A 13,734-nucleotide genomic window follows, 5' to 3' on the forward strand; every position below is an offset into this window, starting at 1 on the left:
ATTGACACTCTGGCCACCCGGCAGACTACCCAGGGGTATCAGCAGGCTGTTGTTCTGCACCAGCTACAGGCTCTCAGTACAGCATTAAACACTCTGCTTTTAACCCCACCTGTCCCACGAGTCTCAGCCAGCTCACCACCCGCGGCAGACCTCGCACCTCGGGAGCCCCGTGTCTCCGAACCACGTCTGTTCGAGGGTAACTTCGAGGATTGTGCCACATTCATCATGCAGTGTGAGTTGGTCTTCCTTCATCAACCCAGCCGTTTTTCGTCAGAGGGATCCAGAGTAGCCTACATGACTAACCTGCTCACGGGCCGAGCAGCACAGTGGGTTACTGCCTCCTGGGCAATGGGGGCTGATTTCTGTTTTTCCTACAAAGACTTCGTGGCAGAGCTCCGCAGGGTTTTCCACCACCCAGCCCGTGGCCAGGACCCAGGAGCTCGGTTGGGCACCTTCCGGCAGGACAGTGGCAGTGTCAGAGACTACGCGCTGGAGTTCAGACTGGCCGCAACGGAGAGCGGTTGGAACGATCAAACGCTTCGTCTCACCTTCCTGAGGGGGCTCAACGACGCAGTAAGGGACCAGCTCGCGACCCAAGAGGAGCCCGATCCTCTCGAGGGCCTGATCAGCCTCGCTATCCGCATCGACGGATGCCTCCGGGAGAGAAGGCGTGAGCGAGCACGACTGGGACCCCGAGACGTACCCCCCGAGTACCACGACCTCGAGGAGGTTTTCAGTAAGTCTCGGGCTCAGGCCCTTCCGCCTCACCAGCCTTACGACTGTGCCATCGACGTCCGCTCAGGGGCTCCCCTTCCCGGCAGCCGCCTCTACAGTGCTGACCGTCCTGCCCCCTCCGTGACTGGTGGGTTTTTTCCCTCCCGAGCTGTGACTAAGGAGGAACCCATGCAGCTGGGACGCACCCGCCTTAGCCCGGCCGAACGGGAGTCCAGGCTCAGGTCCGGCCTTTGCCTCTACTGCGGCCGGGATGGGCACCGTGTCTCCAATTGCCCTACCCGGCCAAGAAGACCAGGCTCGCCGGGACCCCGGGAGATCCTGGTGAGCCGTTTTTCCTGTTCCCCCACCCGTGCACCACCTAACCGTCTGACGAACGTCACCCTAGCCTGGGCGGACCAGCGGGCGACGGTGGGTGCACTCATTGACTTTGGTGCTGATGGGAGTTTCCTGGACGTTGAGTTTGCCACCCGGGCCAACATTCCACTTGAGGACCTCGAGAGGCCCTTGGAGGTCTTCGCGCTGGATCATCGCCGCCTGGCTAACATCACGCAACGCACCTGTCCTGTCCTCCTCACCGTGGCTGGTAACCACGTTGAGAGACTCCAGTTTTTTATTACCAGTTCCCCTCTTGTCCCGGTAGTCCTGGGTCGGCCCTGGCTTGCGCTGCATGAGCCCCACATCGCCTGGTCCTCCAGCACCATCAGGGGGTGGAGCCCCTCCTGTCATGCCCAGTGTCTTCAGGTGCCATCCAGCCCTTCGCCCCGGGGTTCCCCTTGTGTCCCTGTCTCTAGCCCCCTCTCCGGGCCTCTGTCTCCGTCTCCGGCCTCCCTCGCCGGTTCCCTGTCCCCGTCTCCAGCCTCCCTCACCGGTCCTCTGTCCCGGTCTCCGGTCCCCCTCTCCGGGCCTCTGTCTCTGTCCCCCTCTCCAGTGCCCCAGTGCGGCTTCCTTCAGTCCCATCCGGGGGCGGGCCGGGGCCGAGTGGGTCGCCGGGTGGCTCCCGTGGAGGGGGGGGTACTGTGAGGATTGGTTCTTTCCCCGCCACACGCTTCTTGGGGTGCTGTGATGATTGGTCCGTTGCCTAACGCACACTTCTAGGTTAAGTATCAATTACCATCACGCACCTGATGTGTGTGCTAATCAGCGCCCCAGAGGGCTTTATATACCGGGACCTTCTTTCTATCGATGTCGGGTCGTTCTTGAATACAACTGCATTTGCCTGCTTTTTCCCCGTTGCTGTTCCTGGTCTACTTTCTCTCCAGGACCTTTCTGTGGAGAACCGCTGTTGAGAACCTTGTTCCCCGTTTGGAGCTGCGCCTCGTTTTACCCGCTTTACGCGTTGCACTTGGGTGAGTGGAACCAAACCCCTCTGGATTATTCTGATTGTGTGTTTTAGAAGAGACACTGAAGATTTCGTTTTGTTTGCACTGACTCAGCTAAGTTGTGTGTTGTGGGGAATACTGAAGACTGTCACTGTCAATTGGTTCTGGATTATTCTGATTGTGTGTTTTAGAAGAGACACTGAAGATTTCGTTTTGTTTGCACTGACTCAGCTAAGTTGTGTGTTGTGGGGAACACTGAAGACTGTCACTGTCAATTGGTTCTGGACACAGCTAAGGGAGGAGGGAACCACACTGCCTCTGTGTTTCGTTGGACTGTGTTCTGATACCTCTCTCTCTCTCCGTTTTCCACCTTGAGTTAAAGCTGGGAGTATCTGCAGAGCCGCTACAACGTCACATGCCAATTCCCCACCGCTATCACCAGGAGGATTCTGCAGAGCCGCAGATGACTCTGCCGAAGGCAGTCTCCCTGTTTGTTTGATAATAGTACTTTACCCTTTTTTTGACTCTGTAAATAAATACGGCCTATTATTTGGCTAACTCTGAACTACCTGTCTGTGCCGTTGCGTTTGAGGTCAGGAACAGTTTCTCCACCTTGCATCTCTCAGACTATACTAATCTTTCTTGCAAACACGATCTAATCCTTATTGCACATCCCATATAATCAATGCTTGCTACTGTCCAATGACATGACATGACAAATAGTAATTTCACAGCGTTTATTTTTTTTATTTGTGCATAAATATAATACTTCCTTCTTTTTCTTTAGCCGTTTCAGATATATCTCGTACCGGTGTTTTGTGGCCTGGTGTTGGGGGTTCTTAGGACGCAGAGTGAGGGTAGTTATCCCTGCCTGTGTAGTGCTAAGAATCCGCACCAAATTTCTGGATGCTGATGGTGTCTACACTGGCTTCAGGCTGGTACAAGATTGAAGCGTGACACATATGCAGCAACTGCTTCTTCCATGGAAGGCCTGTCAAACTGTGCGCACAGATGTTCTGGGATGGGAATCTGCTGCACCGCCTGCTGATATGGTTTGGGGTCACGAATGACGCAGTCAAACAGGAGCTCCATGAGCTGGTTCACCTGTAAATGACAAATTGTTATTTGTTTTGTCATGTTAAAAAAGTTATTATTTATTCAATTTATTGTTATTGTTGTTAATGCTGTGGAAATATTTTTCTATTTATAAAGGTCATGTGTGTGCAATAATAAATGTTGATATTTTCACTTACTGACTGTGGGAGCGGTTTTCCTCGGTTTTATACTATGTCCACCCTTTTTGGCCTTGGGAAAGCTCATTCGGTAGGCAGGCGCTCCCGAAGCATCTGAAGCTTGCTGGCGGTTGGCGTTTTCATTGAAATGCATTGCAGCTAGGTATAGTCTGAAAGGAAAATTTCGATAAGCAATATATTTGTAGTTGATCTGAGGTTATCTATTTGCAACATAATGAGTGATTCGACACATCAGGAGTCCATAATTAGTCATTTGTACACAATATAAAATACCTGCAAAGCATTCCAATGTATGAAAAGACAACGTTCTTTGGGGCAAAACGTAAAATGACACTGTGATAGGACTCCAGTGAAGAGGTTTGATGGTGTGGACTTAGTTTGGAGACATCTTTGATGATCCTCGTGTTTAGCAGCACCTTCTCGAGCTGGTGGGCAGGTTTTGAGTCTAAAGTAAAAAGAAATTGCATTCAGATATTTCATTAGAGTATATTACAGTAGATTAAAATTATTCAAGCAAGTATACATTTGTAAATCACACCAATCTAGAATGAGAACATAAATAAATATGTTGAGTATATAATCATGATGAAAGACGGACAGACATACCAGGTTTAACCCACTTGCTACTATCTCTCGACAAACGGTCATCATGAAGACAACGTGGATAGAGTGGTTCTTCGTCGTGTTCATGTACATTCATCAGGTGATTGACGGATGACTTCCACTTGGCCACCCTCTCAGCCGGCGTCTTTGATGTGGCGGCAGTCCAGTAGAGGTGGTTCGATAAATGTTGCCGCCATTTTTTTTATCACTTTGCAGTCTTTATCTTGTGCCACCTTGTCCAGCTTCTTAGACAGGCCTTGAATTTGAATTAAGCAGAACATAACAGTCGTCAATCTAAACAGAACAGGATAACAACATCCTAAGATATTGAATGTGTGGTGCCTTTCGACATAAGTGTCATACCTTTGGCCACGTGCCACACAGGGGCGGGGCTAGGGGGTGGCTACTTGGGCTCAAGCCCCGAATGTTTTCTGAAAAGCCCCGAATCTATTTTCAAAAAAAAAAAGATTATAATTAATTTTTTCTTTTTCTTTTGACAATTCATCATTGTTACATGAAAATATGTTTGCACCAGATTTAGCAGAAGCTAATTTCCATCTGTGGTCTATCCAGCTGCTAACTGTATTTGAGTGAGTTAAGTCTTGGTGTTATGGTAGACTCAGACCTAAGCTTTAAATCACAATCAACAAGTTGACAAAAACTTAATTCTTCCACCTTAGAAACATAGCTAAAGTACGGCCATTTATAAATCAAAAGGACACTGAAAACCAGATCCATGCCTTTATCTCAAGCCAACTCGACTACTGTAATGCACTCCTTACCGGCCTCCCGAAAAAATACGATGATAACTATTTTATTGCAATGCACTGTTGCATTATTTTATTCTATTTTAATAACTATTTTATTGCACTGCACTATTTTACTTTGTATCAGTGATAATCAAACCGTGAACAAAGACGCATATTAACACTTTCAAGGTGGTGGTATAAGTTAAAAATTGTGGTGTCGAAGTAGTAGTGGAAGGCTAAGCCCCGGATCTCCTACAATCCTAAATCCGCCCCTGGTGCCACACATCGTAGAAGTGTTTGATGCCCAGATCTCTCAGGTACTTTTGAATCTGCGGGTGACGATCTGTGACAATACAGTCCAAGGTCACATTTCTGTCCTTCAGAAGAGCGAGGCTTATCTTCAATCATTCCTTCTCCATCTGGTAACTCCCGCCCACCTCATTGCTCTGTTGAGGTACAACAAGCAAGGCAAGAGAGACAGAGTAATGAAATAGCCTTTTCAAAATAGTCACCCGTGTTAAAAACACTACATCCGCCATCCCACAATTTCCATTTCCTAACCCCCTCCCACACACACCTACAGCGATTCAAGATTCAAGAGCGAGAGATTTGTGAGATGTGTTTGAGCACAATGAAGGGTGCGGTGTCTTCAGACTTGTTAATGACCTGAATTAGTTGGACGTCTATGACATGATTGGTGGCGAGTTCCATCACAGAGTAACAACCGTACTTAGCACTGTGGCCTGTTGAAAATAATAATAACAATTTCAACCAATGTAGGGCAATATTAAAAATTATATTTTTTTATATGTAAAGGCTATTATATATAGCTGCCAAAACTACATGTGTGTTGGAATACATTAATTGCTAATTGATCAGAAATGTTACAAACCTCGACTCTTGACATGTGACCGTAGAGTGTTCTTAGACAGCTGTGTACCAACAGAACTCATATTTGGGGGGTCGGTCTGGCAACTGATGTCCCTGGAAGCTGGAGGCAGGCGAACATGGGTGCTGGAGCTTGTGGCCTAAGTAAGGCCAAATAGTAAAACAATTACATTATATAATCCAAGCCACAAATATAAATAAACAGAAATGATTAATTATATACTCCACCGTCGACCACACACACTAACGTTAGATTGTATTGATGATAACATACCTCACCCCACCCCACCCCCAAACATTGGTTCCCCCCCACACACACACACAGTGAACATAGCAACAGTTAGTTAGTTAGCTGACTAATTACGACATATCTACTTAGTACTTCTGTCGCGTCCCGAATAGTTGGTACAACTCCTTTCTTTAGAACAATCCAGGAAAACACCCCAGCATCAAAATGAGATTGATTGGCAACGTCGTCGGTGCACAAATGTGCAGTACAGACCCGAGTATGAGACGTTGCGACAGCACTATTAATTATATACCCAGCCGTCGAACACAGTAACATTAGATTGTATTGATGATAACATACCTCACCCCACCCCCCCCAAACAATGGTTCCCCCCCCACACACACACACAGTGAACGTAGCAACAGTTCGTTAGTTAGCTGACTAATTACGACATATCTACTTAGTACTTCTGTCGCGTCCCGAATAGTTGGTACAACTCCTTTCTTTAGAACAATCCAGGAAAACACCCCAGCATCAAAAAGAGATTGATTGGCAACGTCGTCGGTGCACAAATGTGCTGTACAGACCCGAGTATGAGACGTTGCGACAGCACTAGGAGGGTCCCCAAAAACGAACTTGGTCCATTGCTGGCCAAGTACGACATCTACGGGAAAAGCGTGCAAAGGCGTATTAGGAGCTTTACAGCCAACATGTCCTGCGGGGTTTGCTCATCGTGGAAGATAGGCAAGTTACTGCGTCTCCTGTTCTCCGGTATGTAGGAAGGTAGAGGTAATTCTCTAGTCTAGGTAGAATGGGGGCGGGCATTAGCTCCAACCACCGAGCCAATCGCATCACTGTGCGCTACCCAGAGCCCGAATGACGTGACTCGGGCCTTCAAATCAGGATGGCCTAATTTACTGGAGCAGGAAAGGGTCTGAGCTGAATCAGAGCAATCCGCCAATATGGTATTTAGACACTAAAACACATTGATACTAACTCCTATTACTATAATACAATGCTAGAGACTGAAAAATGACATTTATAATGCATGTCACCTTTAAGTTTTTTGGGGGGGGGAAACCCTGCATATATCGGTATCGGTTGATATCGGTTGATATCGGTATCGGAAATTAAGAGTTGGACAATATCGGTATATCGGTATCGGTAAAAAAAACAATATCGAGCATCCCTAATTTTTTGCCATATTGCCCAGCCCTAACCCATAGCCATGAAGTGCGTGGAGAAGCTGGTCATGACCCACATAAACAGCAGTATCCCAGACTCCCTAGACCAGGGGTGGCCAACATGCGGCTCTTTGCCCGTCAATGTGCGGCTCTTCCATCCATTTTTTTACATTTTTATTATAAAAAAAAATAAAATAAAGAAATTTACTTTTTTTTTATTTTTTATTTTTTTTTGTCACTCATTCCATAAGGACGTAGAATAATAATGTGGCAGTTGATGTGGCAGTTGGCACCAGGCCACACAGTGGTTTGAGCCCAGCCTCAAAACGGCTTAAGATCTTGAGGTAGAAAATGCGGTTTTTGAGTACTTGATTAGAAATACAAAACAATGTATTTAATTTTTTTGAAAAAAACCTAGGTTTTTTTCACAGGAATTGTGTAAAAGTGCCCAAATAGTGAAAGAAATAGTCAAATAGTTCCCCTTTAACATTTTTTAAATAAACATTATTTTTTTAAATGGCTAAAAGTGTTTTTGTAATTTTGCAACAGTGGGTCTCACAGGGTACTTTTAACCCTGTGAGGCCCAAAAAAAGGCATTAGCAACTTCAGAGGCCAGAGGGTGAGACCTATAAACACATGAAGGGTGCCGTGACTGAAAAAAAAGGTTGAGAAACGCTGGTATATGGTGTGGCTCTTTGTGGTACCACAGTAATTTTTGTGGCTCTTAGTCTCTGACTGGTTGGCCACCCCTGCCCTAGACCCACTGCATTTTGCCTATGTAGACCAAACAGGTGTGTAGATGACCCCATCTCCCTGGCACTACACACCGCCCTGGAAAACCTGGACAAGGGTAGACACCTACGTCAGACTGCTGTTTATTGACTATACAGCTTGGCATTTATTAACACCATTGCGCCTGCCAAACAGGTCCTGAAGCTGACGGACCTAGGCCTGGACACCCCCACCTGCAACTGGATTATGGACTTTTTAACGCGCAGGCCACAGGTGGTGTGAGTATTGGTGACAACAACTCATCCACTCTGAGCCTCGACACCGGTGCGCCCCGAAGGCTGCTGCTGCCTTAAGGTGCTCCCATAGTCGAGCGGACCGTACACGGAGCGGACTTGCGCGGACTCAAAGCGGACCCAAAGCAGACTCAAAGCAGACCCAAAGCGGACTCCAAGTGCGAAGGTCCAATTTATTTTCTAATGTGCGGACGTCCTCGCCGCTCACTTGGCGTCACACAAAACGTTGCTCTGCGTTTTTGTTGACATCGACCTGCATTTAATGTGACGCCGATCTGCATTTTACTCTGACCACTCGCTCCGTGCCAAGTGAGAGTAGGGCAGGTAGATGACGCAACATTTAGTTTTACTATCGCTAATCGTCACCCATTCCAATTCATATACATTTGGACCATGTCTTTTTTCATCATCTGAAGAAACTTGAGATGTTTGAATGGCTTTTCTAAATGAAGTGTGTAAAACTGCCAGTTTTATTATCGAAATATTGGAAAACGGAGATAACATACTCTTTATTTTGACATCGGATGACGACGACATGACAGAAGTTGAACAGCTTGGGAAAATTGTGTAAACTGGTGCGAGACATGTAGGAAATTGGTCTGCAGAGGTCGCAGGCGCGGAGGTACGCTCGACTATTAAAGCTCAAAGAGTCCAGCGGACCTCCGCGGAGTCCAGTCCGGGTACAGTCCGCTCGACCGTGGGAGCCCCTTTAGCCCTCGGCTCCACTCTCTGTTCACATGTGACTGTAACAGGATTATCAAGTGTGCAAACGACGCCACAGTCACCGGACTGATAAACAACAATGATAATAATTAGGGCTGTCAGTTTATCGCGTTAATTTGATTAATTAATTACACAGAAAATTATCGCATTATGAAAATTTACTAAAATTTTTAAAAAATTCAAAAATTCAAAAAACTTTTATCAATTTTTTATTTATTTTTTTTATCTCCCATTCATTCCATAATAACGTAGAATACACATTTACAGACTTTATTTTTTAAATGGTCCATTTGCATGTTCTTGGTATCTGATTCTAGGGACATCTATGGATCTCAGGGAATGTATTCCCAGTGTCAGAAATACTGTGTCTGTTACTAGGCTTGAGTAAATTGTAATGAACCAAATGAGAATATCAATTCAATTTAAAAAAAATATATATAAATTTGACTGTGAATAACACCATGCTAAAATTTACCAGACCTGAAAAATCTAAGCAAATGAATAAAGGGAAGATGATTAAACAGAAGGTTTTGTAGATACAGTACTGAATTCTGCCATCCGGACACATGCAATTTGAAATATGATTATAGAATATAAAATATCAGGCCTAAAATGGTTATACGATTAAAATGTGATTATTTAGATTAATTAATTACAAACGCTCATGCTGCAACCGCTTTAAACACAAAATGTCACTTTAAATAATGGAAAAGTCACTTTAAAGGAATGAGGTATATAAAAAGTAACTTTAAGGAAAGAACAGATGTGGCTCTTGTATAATATAGTTTAGATAGATTAAGTATAATAATGACAGAGTTAAACTTGTATATTGTATAGTAGTGTACATAGGAACCAGTGCCCTCTCAGGTATTTAGCATGTCTATTTTTATCATGCACATCTTATGTCTTACCTGTTTTTTCTATTCTATTTTATTATTGTATTATTGCACAATCGATGCGGGCATGACCACCCGCATTTCACTGTATGCCCTGGTATGTATGTGACAAATAAACCTCTTGATTCTTGATTGATTCTGATTCTAAGACTAAGGAGCTCATCGTGGACTTCAGGAGACATCAGCGCAACGACTCCGCCATCAGCCTGGATGGGACACCAGTGGAGGTCATCAACTGCTTCCGGGTTCCTAGGACTCCAGATCTCCGATGACCTAAGGTGGACCTACGACATGGAGGTCATGCTCAAGAAGGCCCCCACCAATGCCTATACCCCCCTGCGGTGCCTCAGGAAGTGTGGCATAAGCACACAATGGCTTGTGAACTTCTACAGAGGCACCGTAGAGAGCGTACTGACGAGCTGTATCACCGTGTGGTAGGGAAACACCACCACTCAGGATAAGAAAGCCACCCAGAGGGTCGTGAGGACGGCAGAAAAGATCATCGGGTGTTCACTGTGCCATCCATCGAGGAGATCCATGAGTCCAGGTGTCCATTATATTTTTTATTTGTATTTACTTATACTTACAGTTAGGGATGTCCCGATCCGATCACGTGATCGGGATCGGTGCCGATCACGTGCTTTTCAGAGGATCGGGGATCGGAGGGGAAAAATAAAAAAAATCTGCTGTAAAAAAAATATATATTATAATAATTTTTTTTTTTTTTTATTATTCAACAAACATGACCATGTTCACGTCTTAAACTCATACTGAGGCCTTAGTTTAGGTTTTAAATTACATAATATATCATCATTCATTTATTTATTGTCACACACAGCAGAAGAAATGTCCACAACAAACACATTCCCTTTAATTTACACCATTGCAAGAGTGACGTATGCCGAATCCCTCAAGATACCTACGCTCAGTCACAACAACAACACGTCGCTCCCGAAACACGTTATCCACGGAGTAGAAAAATGTCAGAGGTTTGGAAGCACTTTAAAATACAAAGTCAAGCCAATCCATTTGCAACTTGCAATGTTTGCAAGGAGGAGATTCCGCGTGGAGGAAAAAACAGAGCCGCGTTCAACACCACGAATCTAATTCGTCACCTAAAAAAAAGCCACAAACAACAACCTGGCGAGTACATCGCTGCAACGACACTCAGACACGTTGTACAACCGACACTTTCAGAGACTCTTAAACGGAAAGATAAACTGCCAGAGCAGGGTGACGGGGCCAAGAAAATAACAGCCAAGATAGCTGAATTCATCGCGTTGGATGACCAGCCGTTATCTGTGATGGGGAACGTGGGGTTTCGCCGTCTCATAGAGCACTTGGAGCCACGTTATCAGTTGCCTTCTCGGCACTACTTCACCGACAAAGCTTTGCCTGCGCTTCACACCAAGCTCCGTGACCACCTGCAAGCCATGTTAAGAGGTGTGCCTGCTTTATCATTTACCACAGACATATGGAGTTCTTCAGTGCGTCCAATGTCACTCATTAGCTTCACCGTTCTGTGGATTGACTCCGAGTTTGAGTTGCATCATGCTACATTGCATACGCAGAACTTCCGAGGATCTCACACGGCAGATCGTGTTAGAGAGGCACTCCTGGGCATGCTTAACAGTTGGGGAATTGAGAAGTCACGGGTCCATGTTATTTTGCGGGACAACACGCGAAACATGAAGAAGGCCATGGATGACATGGAAGTAACGAGTGTGGGCTGTCTCGCGCACACGCTCCAACTTGCCGTGCATGAGGGTCTACTGTCTCAGCGCAGCGTCACAGACACACTGGCCACCGCAAGGAAAATCATTGGCCATTTCAAACATTCGCCGTTGGCCTATTCGCGTCTGGAAGATATCCAGAACGACCTGAAGATGGACATCAAGCGTCTACAGCAGGACGTTGCTGTGAGGTGGAACAGCAGCCTCTACATGTTGCAGAGCATCTTGGAGCAGAAGCGGGCTCTCTGTGTCTATGCAGCTGACTACACCCTCCCAACCACCCTGACAGCCAGCCAGTGGACCCTGATGGAGAAGACAGCTGAGGCGTTAGTTCCATTTGAGGAACTCACAAGGGATGTGAGCAACCCCACTGCATCTGCAGCTGATGTAATCCCTGCAATAACAGGTTATTATTATATTAATTAAATTAATTAATAATTTGCTATATTTTAATAATTTAATTTTACTATAAAATAAATGTATTTTATATTCTAAATAATAAACCATTCATCCATTTCATTCATCCAAACAGCCCTCAGACGTGTACTCTCTCGAGAGATGACCACTGACCAGGGGGTCAAAACCATGAAGAGCACGCTCCTAGCTGCAGTGGAGACCCGCTTTGCTGAGATAGAGGTGGAGCCACTATACACCATCGCCACTATATTGGATCCAAGATACAAAGACAGGCAATAATAATCAAAAATGTTTTAATGCTAAATAATCTTATCTAAATAAAATGCTGTGTGTTGTCTTGCCATATGTTTGACTGACTTAGTTGTGAACTTGTGGGTAATTGATACATTTATCTACTTTCAGATTCTTCACAAAGTCAGACAACTTGAGGCTTGCCAAGGAGAAGCTCATCCAGGAGGTGGTGAAGATGGAGGACGAGAGGGCTGCCAGAGAGCCAGAGGCCGCAGACGCCAGCGCAGAGCCTAGAAGCAAGACACCACGTCTAGAAGAAGAAGCAAGCACAAGCAGCTGCCTGGGCAGGGTCATGGATGAGATTTTGGAAGAGAATCCGCTCGAGGCCCGGTCTGTGAGCAGTACATCAGCTGAAGTCCAGGTACAGACCTATCTCTCAGAGCAAACCCACCCTAGGAAAAGCAATCCTCTACACTACTGGAAAGATAATGTCTCACGTTTCCCCTCACTGGCTGCTGTTGCAACCAAGTTTCTCGGTGCCCCCTGCACCTCTGTGGACAGTGAGAGACTCTTTAGTGCAGTGTCCAACGTCCTGGATGAGAAAAGGAATCGGCTCTCAGCTGAGAGGGTAGAGATGCTGGTTTTCTTAAAAAAATATCTCCACTTAATTGTGATGCCAGACAGTGAGTAAGAATAGAGTGCAGCAAAAAAAAAAAAAAAAAAAGCGTGTTGCAATTTTATATCCCATGTTTAAATTTATATTTTATATCCCATGTTTACATTTTATATTTGAATTGTGAAATACGTAGTTTTTCACATTGCATTGAGCTGCTGCTTAAACTAGACTAGGTCATAGTCTAGAGTACATTCAAATTTCAAGGGGTTAGGCTTCCCTTAAAAAAAATCTCATGTTTACATTTTATATTTGAATTGTGAAATACGTAGTTTTTCACATTGCATTGAGCTGCTGCTTAAACTAGACTAGGTCATAGTCTAGAGTACATTCAAATTTCAAGGGTTAGGCTTCCCATAAAAAAATTTAAAAGTGTGTTGCAATTTTATATCCCATGTTTACAATTTATATTTGAATATATACATGTTGTTTTTCACATTTCATTGAGCTGCTGCTGTTAATTTAATTTTAAAACTAGACTAGTTCATAGTCTAGACTAGAATTATTCTGCACTAAGACAATTTTTATATTTTATTATTTATGAGTCATTGAGTATGACTGAATGTAAAGTCAAGCTACCTGTTACTTGCACTACCAGACCAGTACATTTGTTATTGCTGCACTATTCTTAATTCTGCACAATATTTGTTTTACATGGTTATTTTATTTTGTGGTGCACCACTGATATATATAACTATAAGTGTTGTGAAGGGCCAGATTAAACCGAATATATATATTTATTATATATATATATTTAATTGTATTTGTATATTCTCTAATATTCCTTGATATCCCTTGTATATTCCTTGTACAATATGCATTGAATATCCATTCTAGCCTACTGAACATCCCATAATAGTCTCCATTCTACTATTGGTCGAGACCTTGGTGCCAGGCTGCCATACCCCCCAGACCCAGTTCAAACGTACCGCTCAACATGTACGAACAAGTCCTAGTTCCGCGTAGGAATCTGGCTACCGCACCACTAATGGGACTATTTGTTCATAGTGCGTATATATACTGCGCTACTAAAGTAGGACTTCCTTTTCAGTCCAGTTTCTTACCCTCCAATAGAG

At 44.7% G+C, this 13,734-nt stretch overlaps 1 long non-coding RNA gene across 1 annotated transcript; it reads right to left on the reverse strand.

The window, feature by feature from the left end:
• Positions 1-3,318: 3,318 nt before the first annotated feature.
• Positions 3,319-4,357, reverse strand: LOC311227331. Its single transcript, XR_014619588.1, has 4 exons — positions 4,274-4,357; positions 3,914-4,166; positions 3,581-3,752; positions 3,319-3,456 (listed from the first exon to the last, which is right to left on the reverse strand). It is a non-coding gene; the product is annotated as an uncharacterized lncRNA (long non-coding RNA).
• Between the last annotated feature and the right edge of the window lie 9,377 nt (positions 4,358-13,734).

Source organism: Notolepis coatsorum (assembly GCF_963971535.1).
Source record: "Notolepis coatsorum genome assembly, chromosome: 4".
Lineage (NCBI taxonomy): Eukaryota > Metazoa > Chordata > Actinopteri > Aulopiformes > Paralepididae > Notolepis > Notolepis coatsorum.